Below are 17,024 nucleotides of genomic sequence, written 5' to 3' on the forward strand. Positions count from 1 at the left end.
GCTCTATGATCACCAGCGTGATAAAACATCCACAAACAGTTAACAATTTGATAAAGTACATAGAAAAAGTAGATAAAAACAGTGATACAAAGTAGGGCTGTCAATCGATTCAATTAATTGCATGATTGTCCATAGTTAATCACGATTATTCACAAATATTTGATACTCTTATTAACATGGGAGTGGGCAAATATGCTGTCTTTATGCAAATGTATGTATATATTTATTATTAGAAATCAATTGACAACACAAAACAATGACAAATATTGTCCAGAAACCCTCACAGGTATTGCATTTAGCATAAAAATATGCTCAAATCATAACAAACTGAAGCCCAACAGGCAACAACAGTGTGTCAGTGTGCTGACTTGAGATTGTCTTGAGAAGATTATATGGTATTCATCATCACTTATACCAGAAAATACATCACCTACATTAAAAAATATTACATTAAGTTAGAAGAAGAAATCTTTAATATTGTACAGAAATTGGGTTTTAAACACCTTTCTAAATATGTTATATGTTTGAATTCAACTCTGCAGCTTTGTATTACTTATCAGTTGAATGGCTCAGAGGACATCTGTGTGTTGCTGTGGCTTCAAGGGTCCTGAGGTCATTAAACACAACACTGTTGTAGGTCATACAGTGACTGAGTGACTGCTACGACACATACACATAGCATATATACTGCATCTTTAGTGGGAATAAGAACGTTTTTTAGCTCGCCAACTTTGAGCCGTGGGTTTGAGGACATGCTTTTGTAATAAATAATATATTTTAATATATTTTAAAAGACATATTAGGCTAGTATATCAGAACCAGAATCTGTTTTATTTACCAAGTACATACATACAAGGAATTTAACTTATGGTTTTATGCATCTCTCTAAATGTACTTACATATAACATGACAAGGACAACAAAGTTGGACAAATAAAGGTATAAGAAATAGACAGGGCTGTTATGTACACAAATAGTGGAAAAAATAGGTGTATATATAAATATTATACACATGTACAGTATATATATGAAGCACCAATGACCAACAATGAAATAAGAAATAAAATAAAAATGTCTATGTCCAAGTCAAGTGTAAACAATATAAATAGTGCAAATGAACATTAAATACATGGACTGGGTGATTATGTACATTATGTACATGTGTATACATGTCTATATAATGCATGTAGTAGCAGGCAGTGACAGGTGATATGTACATATTTAAAAGAAAGTAGTGCTTGCATTAAAGACTGTAAATAATTATAATTATAACAGCAGCAGTGGATATTTTGGTGTTAGAGTGTTATTGCCAGTGTATGACTGATTAAGTGTTCATGGCCTGAGGGTAGAAACTGTATATGAATATAAACCTTGTACATGTAATACAAATTAAACCTTAAACACATTTAAATACCTGGCACCATATCACACCCTGTATTCATTTTATTTGCTGATTTAGCCCCTTTTTAATTAATTATCTTATGTTAAAATAGTTGTTGTGTAATAAATGTGTAATAAATGTGTTTCTCTAAAATGTTTATTAAAGATTTATTAAAGGAATGTAAGAGTGATTTTTTTCACAGTATGCTGCTTTAACAGGAAATAGGTAATGTTGTGTTTTCCTGTTTGGCGTCATTTTGTGTCACTGTTACAATGCAGTAAGGTTTTGTTTATATTGTGTTTTGGTGCCAGTCACTGAGCAGTTAACAATGTGGATAAAACATAAAAAAATATTTGAAAAATGACTCTCTTTTGCAATCTATAAATGATTGAAAAAAAACACCAATTACAAAAAACAAATAAATGAATTGCAAAATAGTTTTTAATGGTTTATTATTGTTAATATGCTCTGAAAAGTTTCCCAACATTATTATATTAATTTGAAGCTCAATCTGTAATACATAAGTAACATATCTGACCCAAAGAATATAAGATGTTTTGGCATAACACCCATGTTGTATTTACATTCATACATATTATTCATCTATACTATACATCTATACAAACCCCTCCTGTATATATATAATTTATGATTCAACCTGTATATATAAAATCCATTCTCTAATATTCATCTTATATATTCACTTAGCGCCATATGCATATACTTCTATGTACATAACCTCTCTGTGTATAGATATAAATATAACTCCACCTGTGTAAGTAATTTATTCTTTATAATACTCGTATACAACATTTTTTATACAATATTTCATCAGTATGCAACCTATACTCTGTATACATGTCTATTTATATAAACCATATATTCTCATTTGTTGTCTCAATCAGCACTTTACTAGTTTGCACTCTGGTTAGATACAAAACTGCATTTCGTTGTACCTGTACTTGTACTATGTGCAATGACAATAAAGTTGAATCTGATCTAATCTAATCTAATGTATGGAAGGTTTAAGGATATTACAGAAAAATGTTGGTAACAAATAGTATATTGACACAAGGATTGAGAGAAGTAAAACCCTCATAAACTCACAGATTATTTTTTTTATACTTTATTTTCTTCCCCTTTTTTCGAGGTTGTTTTCATATATTTTACAGTTTACAGTTACAGTTCGTAATTACAATAGTTTATAAACCAATTTTTAAGTAATATGCTTAGAAACAAACACAATAAGTACTCAAGAGAAAACAACATCGGCATTAGTAATTGAAATAAATAAAATAAAAAATAAAATAAAATAAAATTATTTAAAAATAATAATACAGAAAAAATACAATAATAATAATAAATAAATAAATAAATGTATTAATTAATAATAAAAACAATAGAATAAACTCACAGATTATGTGTGGAAATATTATATGTTTATATTATATGTTCCCAGTGACTGTGCCTGGTCAGAGGGTGGCGCTCTCTACTAACAAACAGACTTGTCCCTCACAGTGTTCAACAGCAGCATTGCTCCCAGATGCAACCATGATAAATGTACTGTCGTTTATAGCGACATGGAGCTTCCTCAGACCTTGATCAAGGACAAAAAACGACTTAAAATACTTCCTCTTGAGGTTAAATTAATGTTGCTTTACAATGAGTGTTAACTGGACTGTTGAGCTGGCCCATGATAATTCTCCTCTTCAGGGGCAACTGACAGAGATTTTAATTACTGTCATAATCTTTTTTTTTTGCACTTCTTTGTGACTGTTTAGGAGTGAAGAGAAAACTTTGCAACCACAAAAAAAATATGCAAAGCAGAGATTCATAATAACTTTTAGATGTCCCCCCCTTCAAAATATTATGAAGAATTGTCCCACAGCAAACTGACAGAAGCTGTTTATCTAAAACCATAATACCACCCCTCCTTTAAATAGCTAAAACTCCTCACAGTTGAGATTAAACATCTTTGATGATTATGTCATTTTCTGCAGGAACAGTTAAAAAAAGAAGATTTTTTTATGAAATAATAATAAGTTCATTGAGCCTCGGTTGTAATTAGTCAGCTTAGACATTTTAGCTTTTCTGACAGCCCCCTCTCTCTCCTGTCACACTTTCAGCTAAAAACTAATGCATATCATTACATTTCCCCACAGAAAGGAGCTCTACTACTACTACTACTACTGAATTCTACTTCTTCTTCTTCTTCTTGTGTGATGTTTCTGTGAAGGGATCTGCGATGCAATGAACGTTGTTTACCCAGCAGGTGGATATGACGTCACGGACTTGGAACATCAACAACAACAACATCCAAATCCGCGATTCTTCCTTTTTTTTTTTTCCTCCTGCTTCTTCTTCTTCTTTTCTCGGCGTGTTTAAAATCTAACATTAAGAGAGGAGCTTCTTTTCTCATGCGAGGCACACTGCGAGGGTGAAACTCCACATTTTTTTTTCCTCTCCCCGACGCCCTCCTCGGTAAGATGAGCTCTTTTTTCTCCTTGCAGTTAAGTTAGTTAGTTAGTCCCCCCACCTCCTCCTCCTCCACCACCCACCACCACCACCACCGAGGCAGGCGGAGTAATATGTAATATTGTTGCTGTTTACGGGTGCGATTTGTTGTCGCACGCGTTACTCGGTACACAAGCTCGCGTGCACGGGCTCGTTATATCTTAGCGAATCGGTACCCCTCCGCGTGCGCCTGTTCGCGTGCTGTAAAGCGGTAAGTTTCACTATTCTCATCATGTTAACATTAGCTCTTTATTCTCCTGCTGTGTGTGTGTGTAGAATGTCTGGATACCTGCTGATGCTGCGTTCGAATGCCTCACACACATTCCATTTTTGGAGTTCCATTCTCATTTTGATACATTTTGATACAATTTGATACAATTAAATAAAACACCTGTGTTTATTAGCATGTGTTGGGTAGCTGCTGTAACGTTTTGGTGTTTTTTGTAGCTAAGTTGTAGTACTTTTTTTGGGGGGGTAAAGTTTCTAACTTATGTTTAAGTTGAGACCCCCACCACCCCCACGCAGGGTGGAAATGCACCTTTATAACCGTATAGTTGCCGTAAACAGTTAATTACAACCTGTTACTCGTACAGCCGTAAAGAAAGTTTCGTTAACGCGGTGAAAGGGAAGTTTTGAGTGCCGTGATTTCTTTTGGAGTCAGACCAGAGAGGGAGCTTTCCCCCCCACGTGTTAGCTGTCCTGCAAACTCTCTCCGAAAGACCGGAGAGGAAAAGCATTACAACAAGCCTTAAACTATAGTTATTATAATATTAATAGAGCTTTTTAGTTAACAGACTTTTATTTGGCTTATGCGTTGTTTAAGGCTGTTGTTGTGTTTTCGGTCGAGCCTACACACAACAATAAAGCGGATATTCAACACCATAGTTTAACTTTTCATCAACACAAAGGATTTAAAGAATTATTTAAAAATTATAGCTGTGACAACTTAAAGTCACAGCTCAACTTTAAAAGTTGTATTTAACTGTATTGCTTAAAAGTTTGAAGTGGTTTTATTGAGTCAGACTATAGTGTGAGTTAAAGTTGAACATTTTCTTAACTGTATGGAAACAGGCTGACGTTGCAGAACATTTTATTACTTGTGAAAAATAGTTTAAATTTTGTTAAATTAACAATGAATTGCTTATAGTGTGTAAGTGTAAATTAACTGCACTGTACTTGAGCAAAAATATTTAGAAATAAATTCAAAGCAAATCAAATTAAATAAACTTGTATTAAAAATATTTTAGATATATTTTCTGTTTAAATTAATATTTTATAACAGGTGTATTGCAGACAAATTGGTTAACAGTGTGATAATGAATTTTTAATGTGCAGCTTTTTAAATATATATTTATGTATTACAGTATAAACACATGTATCATGTAGTTAAATCATGATTTTATTATTAATTTGTAAAAAATTCTCACCTAAAATTTGTATTTAATATAGTAAAAATAGGTACAGATTATGCATGTCTATCGAGAGTGAACTGCATACATATAACAGTGAAACAATACCCTAATATTATTTTTTTACAGTAAGTCTGCAGCTGGCAACAGCAGGACTAAAACCATCTGAAATTTTTTACAAAAGGGAAACTGCAGCTTTAACAAGTATTGCTGGCAGTGCTCCCTCCTTCTTGGTCTTTGGATTAGTCATTGTCTGAGGGGAAAAAAACACTTTTTTTTGTAGGAGAAGTAAAGTAAACAGCCTCCAACAAGCGAACCTTGACAACCCAGATTAAGGAAAACATTGGAGATCAAACAGTGCTGCTGCTGGGCTGTTGTCATGAGCTGCCTGAGAGAGAGCTGCAGACTATTTGAACAGGCACTGGGGTTTGTGTGCTCACTTATGCAGAAATGGACCTTCGCAAATGCTGACCCAGGTTTTAAAACACGGGGATGAACTTTCTTTGCAACTTTTTCTGGGGCCTTCCGTTTGACACATTCAGTTTTGTGCTGCTGTTTCTGATGGGAACAACCTCCGTCCCCCGCGTCTGCTTCTAGTGTGGCTGTACTTTCTCTGCTCCATACTACAACTGAATAAATTGAGTTGGCAGGGGGGAAAGTAAAAAAAAAAAAAAAAAGCTTGAAATTTGAGGAAGAGCAGCTGTATGCATTGTTGTGACGCAAGATCCTTAACGCACCAGTCTGTGATTTTGTATTATTTGGAAAGCCCTTGTTTCTAGTTTGGCCTCTTCAGGCTGCGGCTGCGGCTCTTCTTTGTAGAGAGTTGAGGTTCAACTGGTAAGAAAGTAATCAGTCACTCATGCATTCAGTGTGAGGACTCCCATCCCCGAGTGGATCGGCCCTCTCTTTCATCTGACGGCTCAGTATTTGTGAACACACATTGAAATACCCTGTGCTGGGTACGGAGGGGCTGCAAACTGACTGTGCACCCTTGCTTGCAGCTGAATGATAAGGAGAGTTATTTTCGGTCCAGTGTGGGAATAAGGTTTTGCGTTCGTATTGTCTCTTTTAGATTTATTTGCCGGCTTCACCCCTCATTTGATTTCAGATACAAGACGCCCTCGAAACCAGTTGCTTGAAACACTTTTTGCACAAAGCGGAGACAAGTGACAGATGAATAAAAGGGAAATTTTCTGGTAAATGTATTTGTCATGTGATTTTTGCATGTTTGATTCACGCAGCACAAAGGCAGTAGGAGTACCGGCAATATGAATACGAGTGCAGCGCGCTCATTAGTGCTGTATTACGTGAATGGAAGTGATAACAAAGGAAAGCAGAACAATATTTCCAGGGTAAAGGTTAGTGTGTCCCGGCCCCTGTGGCGTGCCCAGGCAGACGGTCCTCCATGCCAGGGAAGGCTATTGGTCAGAGAGTGGACAGCTTCAGGTGTGCTCTGTGCAGCTCCTCGGTCTCTATGGAGACTGCAAAAATGCTCAGGACGGCCATTAACTCATGCAGCCATTAATTACTGTCTTCTACTGTCATCTGTCCTTAATAAAGGGAGGGATGCTGACAAAAAATGTCATCCTTGTGCATGCAACTACAATCAGTTAAGGTGCGTTACAAAATGAATTTGCTGGTGGTGGTGTTGTGTTCAGGAATACAGCACAGATTGTGTCCATTGTTGGAAAATATTGAAGATTTTGTTGTCTGACAATTGTTGTTTTGCAGTAGTTGTTGGTGTGTTTGTTTCAGATGAAAGTAGAGTTGTTATTTTAATAGATAATTGGCTTGTTGTACATGCAGTTAAGTTTGTATTAGAATAGATGGGCTGCAGAACATTTTGCCTCTGTTATATCAATAAGTTATATTCTGTTCCTTTCCTTGTATCATTGCTTTTAACAATTACTGTATAAATAAGTAGGCTGTTTTCCAAATTCTCAGACTAATATCAACATATTTTGCATTGGATTTCAGTCTAGGTAAAATGTGTGATGTGTGTTTTTGCAAATACTCACGTGATACTTGAGAACGCTGCAGGAAAAAGCTGATCTGATCGAGCGTGTTGCTGAACAAGATGAAGAAAGACTTGGAACAAATAAATGAAAAATGAAAGGGAGTTGGCTTCGCACTGTGGTGTGGTTTGCATTGACATTTGACACCCTGATTAGGGTAGTGAAACTCTGAAACCTATTCAACATGTATGCATTTACATCTTTATTATTCAGATACAGTTGTTCATGCATTATTTACACAATTTAGAAAATTATTAGATCATTAATGAGATGAATTGTGTCGCTGGTAGACTGAGTTTAAGTTTGTTTTTTCTTGCTTTAAACACTTTATGAGCTATAAAATGGTTGTTTTTCTTACCCACACAATCCCCTGTTCTCATTTTGAGTGAGTGCAAGAGCCTCTTAGCATGTAATAACTTAAAATCAGAGTTTCTTTAGAAGCACAGCAGCACTTGTCTGTTTTGGGAACGATGCAGGTAAGCTACAAACATTTCCATCCAGACATGAGGGGGCTCGACCATATGCTACAAGCTGTGCTCAGCTGCCAGGCGAAACCTCAGCACCTGTTTCTATCAGCTGTCCAGTCTGTATGTCAGTCTGTTTATGATGTGGCTTCGGTGGCCTGATGGATGACATCATTTCATTTTTTTAGGGAATTTTTCTAGCAAATATGCGTTGATGAGCGTTTACACTGAGAGGGAGTATGTGTTGTTTCATGCCGAGGTGACAAACTGTAAATGATTTCCTCTCTCTGTTTGAACTTCTACTGGATTTTCAAAAGTCAGAAGAAGAGAAAAATAACGTGACTGTTGAGTTCCTGGAGCAGATAACGTTGGAATTAGGCTATTCCTGAACTCATATGGTGGCATGCATGTTGGCCTCACTGATGTTGGATGTGATATTTACTAGGGACTGTAACAATACATAGATCTGGATCGATATACTGTATATAGATTCAATGATCAATATCATCAGTGCAAAGTGAAGACATCGGTACATATCATCTTTAAGATGCACCTTTATTTTGAAATTCCCACGGCACGTCTGTGTTTTTGTCCAAGCGCACTAACTTCTTACAGAGCCCAGTAATAAAATTGTCAAATCATATTTTAGCTGCCGTTTTTGAGTTTTAGGGATGCATCAATCTGACTTTTTCAGTCTTGACACTGATAGCGATACCGAGTACCGATCCGATACCAATGTTAAATTAATAAGCTGTATGCCTCACTGTGTGGAAGTGACTGAGATCATTCTTTTATGTGTCAGGCTTGACTTGAACATTGCTTTCCTAACTTTGTAAAACAAAATGTAACAAAAAATACATTGATAATATAACATACATTTAGTGAATTGTTATTTATTATTAAAATAATAAATCATACACCAACAACTTGGCAAAAAAATTACAAATCAGGTGTAACCCGGTTTAATGCAGTAACAATAATTAAAAATTCTAGTATAAAATGTATATAGTATATTAACATAAAATTGAATTTAATAGATCGACCCCATGGTCACCGATATCTGATCCAGCTATTTGAGTCAGTATCGGCCCGATATCCAATCTGGTATCAGTCTCAGTCTATCCCTAGTGACATTATGTAAATGTGAGTGATTGTGTTAAATAGACGTACGTATATCATCTCATATTGATCGCAGGCACCGGAATTAATCAAAACCGTATTGTGGCAGACCTTGTGATATCAGCAAATATCGTATCGTTGGCCAAAGAATTGATTTAATATCATATTGTGATGAAACTTGTGATTTACACCCCTAATATTGACCTGAAATAGACAATGTGACGTGAGAGTTTAAGAAGATTTCTAAAGGTTAAACTCTTTTTTTAATTTTTTTATATTTTGATGACAAGTTGCGCGGATTGATATTTTTTTGTGCTGCCGTCGCCAGTAGAAACCACTTTTCAGTGAAACACATGCGGTTAGATCTGTGATACATGTTTTTTCTTTGTCTGTTTGTGACGTGTTAGGTTCTAGTGGTTCAGTTGTGGTGGCTGCTCATGTTATCTCACAGGTTCCTGTAATATAAAAAGTCTTCACTTTGCACAAAACTGTCCAAAAACTGGATGAGCTGCAAAATAAAAGCTTTCATAATCTGGCTATTAGGTTAAATCATCATTATGCCATGTGAATGAGGGTAGCAAAACTGAAATTGACTACTATGAAAATGTCACTTAAACCCTGTTAACTCCAGTAGGCAGCGTAAAGTAGAATAAGGTTACAGGAGCACATCTTTAAGGGCCTCATCCTTGACTTCTTGGCTGTGTTTTCAGTTGGCAGTCCCAGCCTAATAAGAAACATAACATGGCAGGGCCTGCTCTTCCATCATCATTGCCGGGTGGAAAGTTGGTGCGCTTTGATCATGTCTTTTGGGTGCATCACTCCGGCTTAGCCTGCTGCTCGCTATGTGATAAGCCATCAGAGTACTCAGATCTAAGCCGGCAGCTCCGTGGGCTCGAGGAGAGACAGGAGAGAGTAATGGAGATGAGGAGAGAGCAGCAATGCAAATTTTTGTTGACAGACTGTTACTGCAGCTGTTCTCTTTGCCTTTTGAATTCAACAATGTTGCTGTCCCTCTGCACTCGTCTGTGAAGAAAAAGGCCAAGTTTCATTTTCAAGTCCTTTTTTCTTTGTGGAACAGCGCTGTTCCCGTATTAGATAATACATGTTTTTTCTAATAAGATACAGTTTTCACTCTGTTCTTCTCAGAGTTTTCATTCACATATCTTGAGGTCGGAGGTCAAAGGACCCCCTTTGAAAATGACCATACCAGTTTTTTCCTTGCCAAAAATGTGTGTGACTTTGGAGTGTTATTTAACGTTCTTCCCATCAACAATCGATTTGTTAAGTTTTCTAGTTTCATATGACACCAGTATCTCCACTTTAGCTTTAAAACTGAGCTCGCTACAACCTCTGAAAGATGGAATAGCGGCCATTCCCTCCGGCGGGCCGTCGAATTGTTAAGAAGTTAATAGTTTATAGGGATGTTATTAATTACCCGTTAACCGACTTTACGAATTTTAACCGAGAAGTGCTCTTGGTTAAACGGTTAAAAGAAATATTGAAAATGTAATAAAATGCTGAGCAAAACTCAGAGGAGAGGCTCGTCACTTTAAGGAGAAAAGCTGGTCCACCTTAACAGCCCACCTTAAGAGAGTCTGAGCCGGTGTTGCAAGATACAGGAAGTCGGCCCGGGTCTTGATCTGAGGAGTTGTAGCATTTATTCACCGACAAATAAACTGTACACACACTGCACTGCTACGTTCACAGCTGTAACGCCACCGACAACCCCGCACTCACTGCCGCCACACACACACACACACACACACACGGTCTGTCGGACACTCGCTAACGTTACGCCAGGCAGACGCACAGTTGACAAACCTGCAGCTAAACTAAGTGATTGAGAGGTGGTGGAGACTTACTGGGAAATTGTCTGCATGTGTCCACCACAATACACGCAGCATCATGGATGCTAACGGTCCCGGACGGGTGAACTGGGGACTCGGTTGTCTGTTTTGCACATACACTGCAGCTGATGCACCGCTGCATGCAATGCACTAATCTTGTCGGTTAATAATCGGTTAATGAGAAAGAAGGAAAAAAATCCTAAATTAGCATCAGTAATTTAATCCAAACTTATCAAAACAATGACTGTTACTGCAGCTGTTCTCTTTGCCTTTTGAATTCAACAATGTTACTGTCCCTCTGCACTCGTCTATGAAGAAAAAGTTTAATTTTGAAGTCCTTTTCTTTGTGGAACAACACTGTTCCCATGTTGTGTATTTTGCCCTCTTGGCAATTAAAACACCTTTTAATGTTAATTGCCTGAAAAACATGTGATTTCATTATTTTACAAACCGATGTACTCTTAACCGCAGATACGAGTTCACTTTGAAGTGCTCCGTGTTCACACCGCTCTCTTCCGTCTGTACATAAAACATCATTTTGGACCCCCCATTATGAAAGGGTGCTCCTAATTGACGGGTTGTTGCTTGTTTATTTGATATATATTTACCAGCTGGGTGGTAATTGGGAAGCAGTAATTACCCAAGATGCAGTGCACAGGCGCTTCAGCAGAGGTGCTACCGCTGATGCTGATGAGTCTGGAGCACAGATGAAAGTATGCAGGTTACTATTATCATCCTAGCAGACTGTTTAAATAGTTGACAGCGGAGAGCAGCGATGGCTAATTGGGCCCGTGTCCCTTATAGAGCCTCATTGTTTACTGTGATGATGCACACCGTGAAATCAAAAGCTTTTATCTTTGTGCTGCTTTTTCGTGGCACAGTTGTGTACCTGAGCAGTTAATAGCAACTATAAAAGGCCAGCGTATGTAAGGGCCTCGTGGATTTGGAGTCCCTCCTGGATGATGTAGTTCCTTCACTGATAATGGCCTTGTTAACTGAGATTCATTACCTCTTCATTCAGAGTCCCCTGGATATTGAGGGAGAGTGTTCTCAAGCTACTGGGTCTGCCACAGTGAAGTCATACTGATGTGGTTTTTGTGAGCTATTCATGGAAGGTGGTGACGGTATCTTCCCTGACTCCTGATGATTCAGTTGACCTGAGACCGGGGCGGCGGTGGGGGTGGTGTTTGACTTTGTTTGCTACTCAATTCCACTTTCACACCAACTCTCGCTTTCTCTCTCTCTCTCTGTCTCTCTCAGACACTTTTCTCTCGCTCTCCAATTCCCTCAAACATACAGAGATGCACACCTTGTTTGCGCGCAGCCTGCTGTTGTTTGATAGCCCCGCTCTCCCAGTAGATCTTCAGACATTGTTGTTGTTTGCCTGTGTTGGATGGAGTGTGTGTGTGTGTGTGTGACTTGCATTTGCCCGGGCTCCTTGGAGGGAGTTTGTTTTTGTTCTCAGTGTTGTAAACAGGGTGGGGCTCCATTCCCAAACCACTCAGTCGGAGATGGTTATTTTCACAGGAGTTATTTTTTTGTTTATCATCTCGGTCGATAGATTAGCCCGGGATGGAATTATGTGTTGGAGCAGGTAGCGTGGCTAACCATTAGCTGCATGTGCTGACCAGATAAACACTTTGTCATGGTTGTTTTGGTGATTAAAGGAGCACTTTTGATGATTACTCCAACTTTGTTTAGCAGTGATATCATTTATATCTTTCCATACGATTATACTAAATGCCAAAATTCTAATTTTTAGGGCTGTAAATCGATTAAAACATTTAATCGCAAATTAATCACAAATTTTTTTTCTGTTCAAAATGTACCTTAAAGGGAGATTGTCAAGTATTTAATACTCTTATTTACATGAAAGTGGGCAAATATGCTGCTTTATGCAAATGTATGTATATATTTATTATTGGAAATCAATTAACAACACAAAACAATGACAAATATTATCCAGAAACCATCACAGGTACTGCATTTAGCATAAACAATATGCTCAAATCATAACATGACAAACTGCAGCCCAACAGCTGTCAGTGTGTCAGTGTGCTGACTTGACTATGACTTGCCCCAAACTGCATGTGATTATCATAAAGTGGACATGTCTGTAAAGGGGAGACTCGTGGGTAACCATAGAACCCATTTTCATTCACATATCTTGAGGTCAGAGGTCAAGGGACCCCTTTGAAATTAGTGGCGTTATTCATTTTCAAACAAATAAGTAATGTGTCCGTGTGAAGTGACTTCACAAAAATATTTTTCAATTACAGAATGTTAATAAAACTCTTCCACAGCCATAATGTTATAGTGATCATCACATTATTCATTTTGTCCATATTGTACGCCCCTTGGTTGACCATATACCTCAGCTTTAGATTTTGGACATTGTGAGATAATAGCGGTCCTTGCTATTCCTCATTTATAACTCCGGCCATAGTAGATCACATTTGGTACTTTCAGTAGAGTCTTCACTCAGGTCATGGCATCATTTTTTGACTTTGCTCAAAAGTGTCTTTGCCAGAGGAAAAGAGGGGAAAAGTTGTCGCCAGCTGTGGTTTTATCAGAAGCAATTTCAATATTAAGATTTCAGTGAAAGGCCAGGTCATAATGAATTCAAGTCCCAACCCAGTTTCCAAAACAACATTTTTGTTTATTACAGCCAATTGGCTGAACACACCCCTGGCTAGGAATGACTATGGCTAGGGATTCTCTTTTCTAGCCCACTTGTCTGCTATGAGCGCACACTAGTTGAGTCATGTTAGAAAGCACCAACTTAAAAATGTTTGAGGTAATATTTGGCCGATACTTGGATTTATATGAAGAGTGTTTGAGGCTCTGGTTTATCAAGCAAGTGTAAAGATGAGATCCACACAAACATCCATGTCAAGGTTACATCTGTGGCTTTTAACAGAGCCGCTCAGCATCAGAGGCTGCGGATGTGTGTAAAGTCCCTTTTTCAGATGATGGCGACAGCAGCAGTGTCTGCCGCTGATCCTGCAAAGGTCTCGCCAGAACCACACAACAGCAAGAACAGCGGTCCGCCGTGTGACGTGCAGCGACCGGCAAGTTTGGAATGGTCTACCGCAAAGTTACCGTCAGGGTCTCCGTGCAAATGAATACAGAGGCGGGAAGCGGCTGCATAGGCTGCGTTCGTACAGTCAGCTAAATCCAGTTGTCGATCCTCACGAGTGCAACAACAGTCTATATAATGTATTTGGGTGATTTACAGCTGAGGGAAACCCTTGTTCGTTAACCTGATCATATACACCGTGGGCTGTATATATAGATGGACGACGCGTCTCCACTTCCTCCCACTGTGCAAAAATGAAGCCAAAATATTCTGGATAAGGACACCGCCATCATGCATTTTTGACATCATCATTTGAAGTCAGAGTCTGCGCAGTAATGATCGCGGGATAGAGCTGCGGTATCGAGGTCCCGCCCACACACACCCACAAGCCAATCACGAGCCGAGCAAGGCCACAGCTTGTTAGCGTGAGCCACCTAGCTGCTACGTTAGCATCACGGTAACTGTTTGGCTAGATAGACACAACAACTAACCATAATATCTCTAGACATCTGCGTGTCTGATATTACCACACACAATGGTCCGACTCCCGCTGGCTAACCAGTGGAAATGTTGCTAAGCTAGCTAGCGACATTGTCATTAACTGTATGAACCATAGACTGTATATAAAGATCTTTATAAACAGTCTTCGTTTGAATCAGACAATCACGGTTAAGGGAAAGTTAAAGATAAAGTTATATCTCCTCTTGACGTTCTCTACGTACAATTCCCAAGCTTCCAGCTCCACGACTACTTCACTCAGAGCAGCTGTCAATCATCTCACCCTCTTTTCATAGCATTAAATAACTAATTAAAACCAAACTGCAGCACAATTAATCGAAATTTTATCAAAATATGACCTACTGCAATTTTCAAATCGCAGTATTTGTTAAAATCGCAATATTTGTTAAAGTTAAAATGTGTGTCAAAATACGATTTTAAATTCAATATTGTGGTGCTGCAGAGATGTCCTGGCCTACACATGTTCCACAGACCTAAGGAAACATCTCACACCATAATCATTTTCATATGTTTATCAATAGAAATGAGAATAATGATGTTAAAATTATCATTCCCTCTAATTTCGCAAATCAATCACATCGCAGTTGCAATATCATTTTTTTTTTTTTAAATCGTGCAGACCTAGAACATACGTCAGTTTGATGAGAACCACCTGAAATGACAAAAAAAACATTATTTGTACTTACTTTTTTAGTTTGACCCATGTCCCTTCCGCTAACATGGAGGGGGCGGGGCTTTATGACGTATACTGCAACCAGCCACCAGGGGGCGATCAAGATGTTTTGGCTTCATTTTGGGGAGCCGTCATGTCGTCCATCTTTATATACAGTCTATGATATACACAGGGCTCATTTCTCTCTGTATAATACAAGACTCACTCTCAATAGTACATCAGTCCCAGACATTAGCTGTATGAGTGTAGACCATACTCATTACTCAACCATATATTTTATAGGGGGAAAAAACTACCAACTCAAAACTTGAGTGAAATTAAATTGATTTTTATGAATCCATCATAGCTGCACGAGTTCTCAAATCAAAATCATGTTGTCAATTCATCTTAAATGCAGTTTGAATGATGATAGGAGACGCTGTAGGAGCATTTTGTGTACTGTAATAGCTTGGTGCTGGTAGTATTCCCCTGTTTCCTGAGACCGATGTGCTTTACCTCTGTACAGTAAGCATGCACACGCACACCGGTAGTCAGGTGACATAACAGCAGGCGGTAACAACAGGCGCACAGCTCTCGTGTAAAAACGTGATCTGTGAAAAACAAATTGAGTGTTCCCAGCGGTGGGGAACAGACAACAGCAGAAAGAATGATGGTTCAGTTGTACAGGACTTTTTTTGGAGTTCAGTGAGCTTTTGTACAACAGCACAAACGCTTAATCTCTTGAATATCTCTGTCATAAAACCAGCATTTGCAGGAGATCTGAATGGGTTAATGCTGACTTAGCTTGTCAAGGGGCTGAATGACGCTGACACTGTTCGGCTTTCTTATGAATAAGTGGTTTATATATGGGATGGAAATTTTGTTTCATGTTGACTGTGGCTTGCAAAACATTTATCCAAGTGACTACCTGACTAGTCTAAAAAAAGACCAAGGTAAAGACAGAGAGATAACAAGAGAAAGAGTGGGTGAGCGAGAGAGAGAATCTGAACTGGAACTGAAACTTTATTTGGTATTTGTTTGGTTCCAGGAACTATAGTAAAAAACATGAGAAAAAATCTATTTCTGTAGGTTAGCAGTGATGTGAAAACCAGAGATTAACCTGTGACAGCAGTAGCTTATGTATCGGTCAGACACGTGCATGTTACACTCCGTAGTAGAAGAAGTATAAGTACTCCATTACAAGTCATTCATTTTAAATCGTACTTAAGTAAAAGTACAGAAGTATTATAATCAAAATGTACTTGAAGGATCAAAAGTAAAAGTACTCGTTTTGTGAATTATATATTATTATATTTATATTATATTTAGGGTGTTCGTTTTAACGCCACTAATTTCTTTAACGCATTAACGTAACTTGCAATTTTTACGTTGCAGCAGGTTAGTTTAGCTTAGTTTTAAAGCTAGAGTGAAGCTACTGGTGTCATATGAAACTAGAAAAACCTAAGAAATCCATCGGTACCAACCATGTCATACTAACTTATTGTGAATGAGGCTAAATAACGCTCCAAACTTACGATACTTTTGGCGAGGAAAAACTGGCATGGCCATTTTCAAAGGGTCCCTGGACCACTGACATCAAGATATGTGAATATAAATGGGTTCTATGGGTACCCACGAGTCTCCCCTTTACAGACATGCCCACTTTATGATAATCACATTCGTCTCGTTTTTTGGGCACACTGACAGCTGTTGTTGCCTGTTGGGCTGCAGTTTGCCATGTTATGATTTGAGTATATTTTTCATGCTAAATGCAGTATCTGTGAGGGTTTCTGGATAATATTTGTCATTGATAATTGATATCCAGTAATAAATATATACGTACTTTTGCATAAAGCAAGGGTATTTATCCACTCCCATGTTGATAAGAGTATTAAATACTTGACAAAGCTCTATTTAAGGTACATTTTGAACAGATGAAAAATGTGCAATTAATTTGTGATTAACTGCGATTAACTATGGACAAACTCTTTAATTAAATATTTGAATCGATTGACAGCCCTAATAT

The 17,024-nt window shown here is 38.0% G+C and overlaps 1 protein-coding gene across 3 annotated transcripts in view; it reads left to right on the forward strand.

Moving 5' to 3' along the window:
* Positions 1–3,660: 3,660 nt before the first annotated feature.
* The window catches only part of foxp1b (forkhead box P1b), a 197,482-nt gene continuing 184,118 nt past the window's right edge, over positions 3,661–17,024 (forward strand). For 2 of the 3 annotated variants that reach the window (XM_074648161.1, XM_074648331.1), the window contains exon 1: positions 3,661–3,861. The gene's annotated coding sequence lies outside the window, so the exon portion shown is untranslated. The remainder of the gene's footprint in view (positions 3,862–17,024) is intronic. The other variant, XM_074648844.1, reaches the window with a different exon arrangement.

Source organism: Sebastes fasciatus, chromosome 1, assembly GCF_043250625.1.
Source record: "Sebastes fasciatus isolate fSebFas1 chromosome 1, fSebFas1.pri, whole genome shotgun sequence".
NCBI lineage: Eukaryota > Metazoa > Chordata > Actinopteri > Perciformes > Sebastidae > Sebastes > Sebastes fasciatus.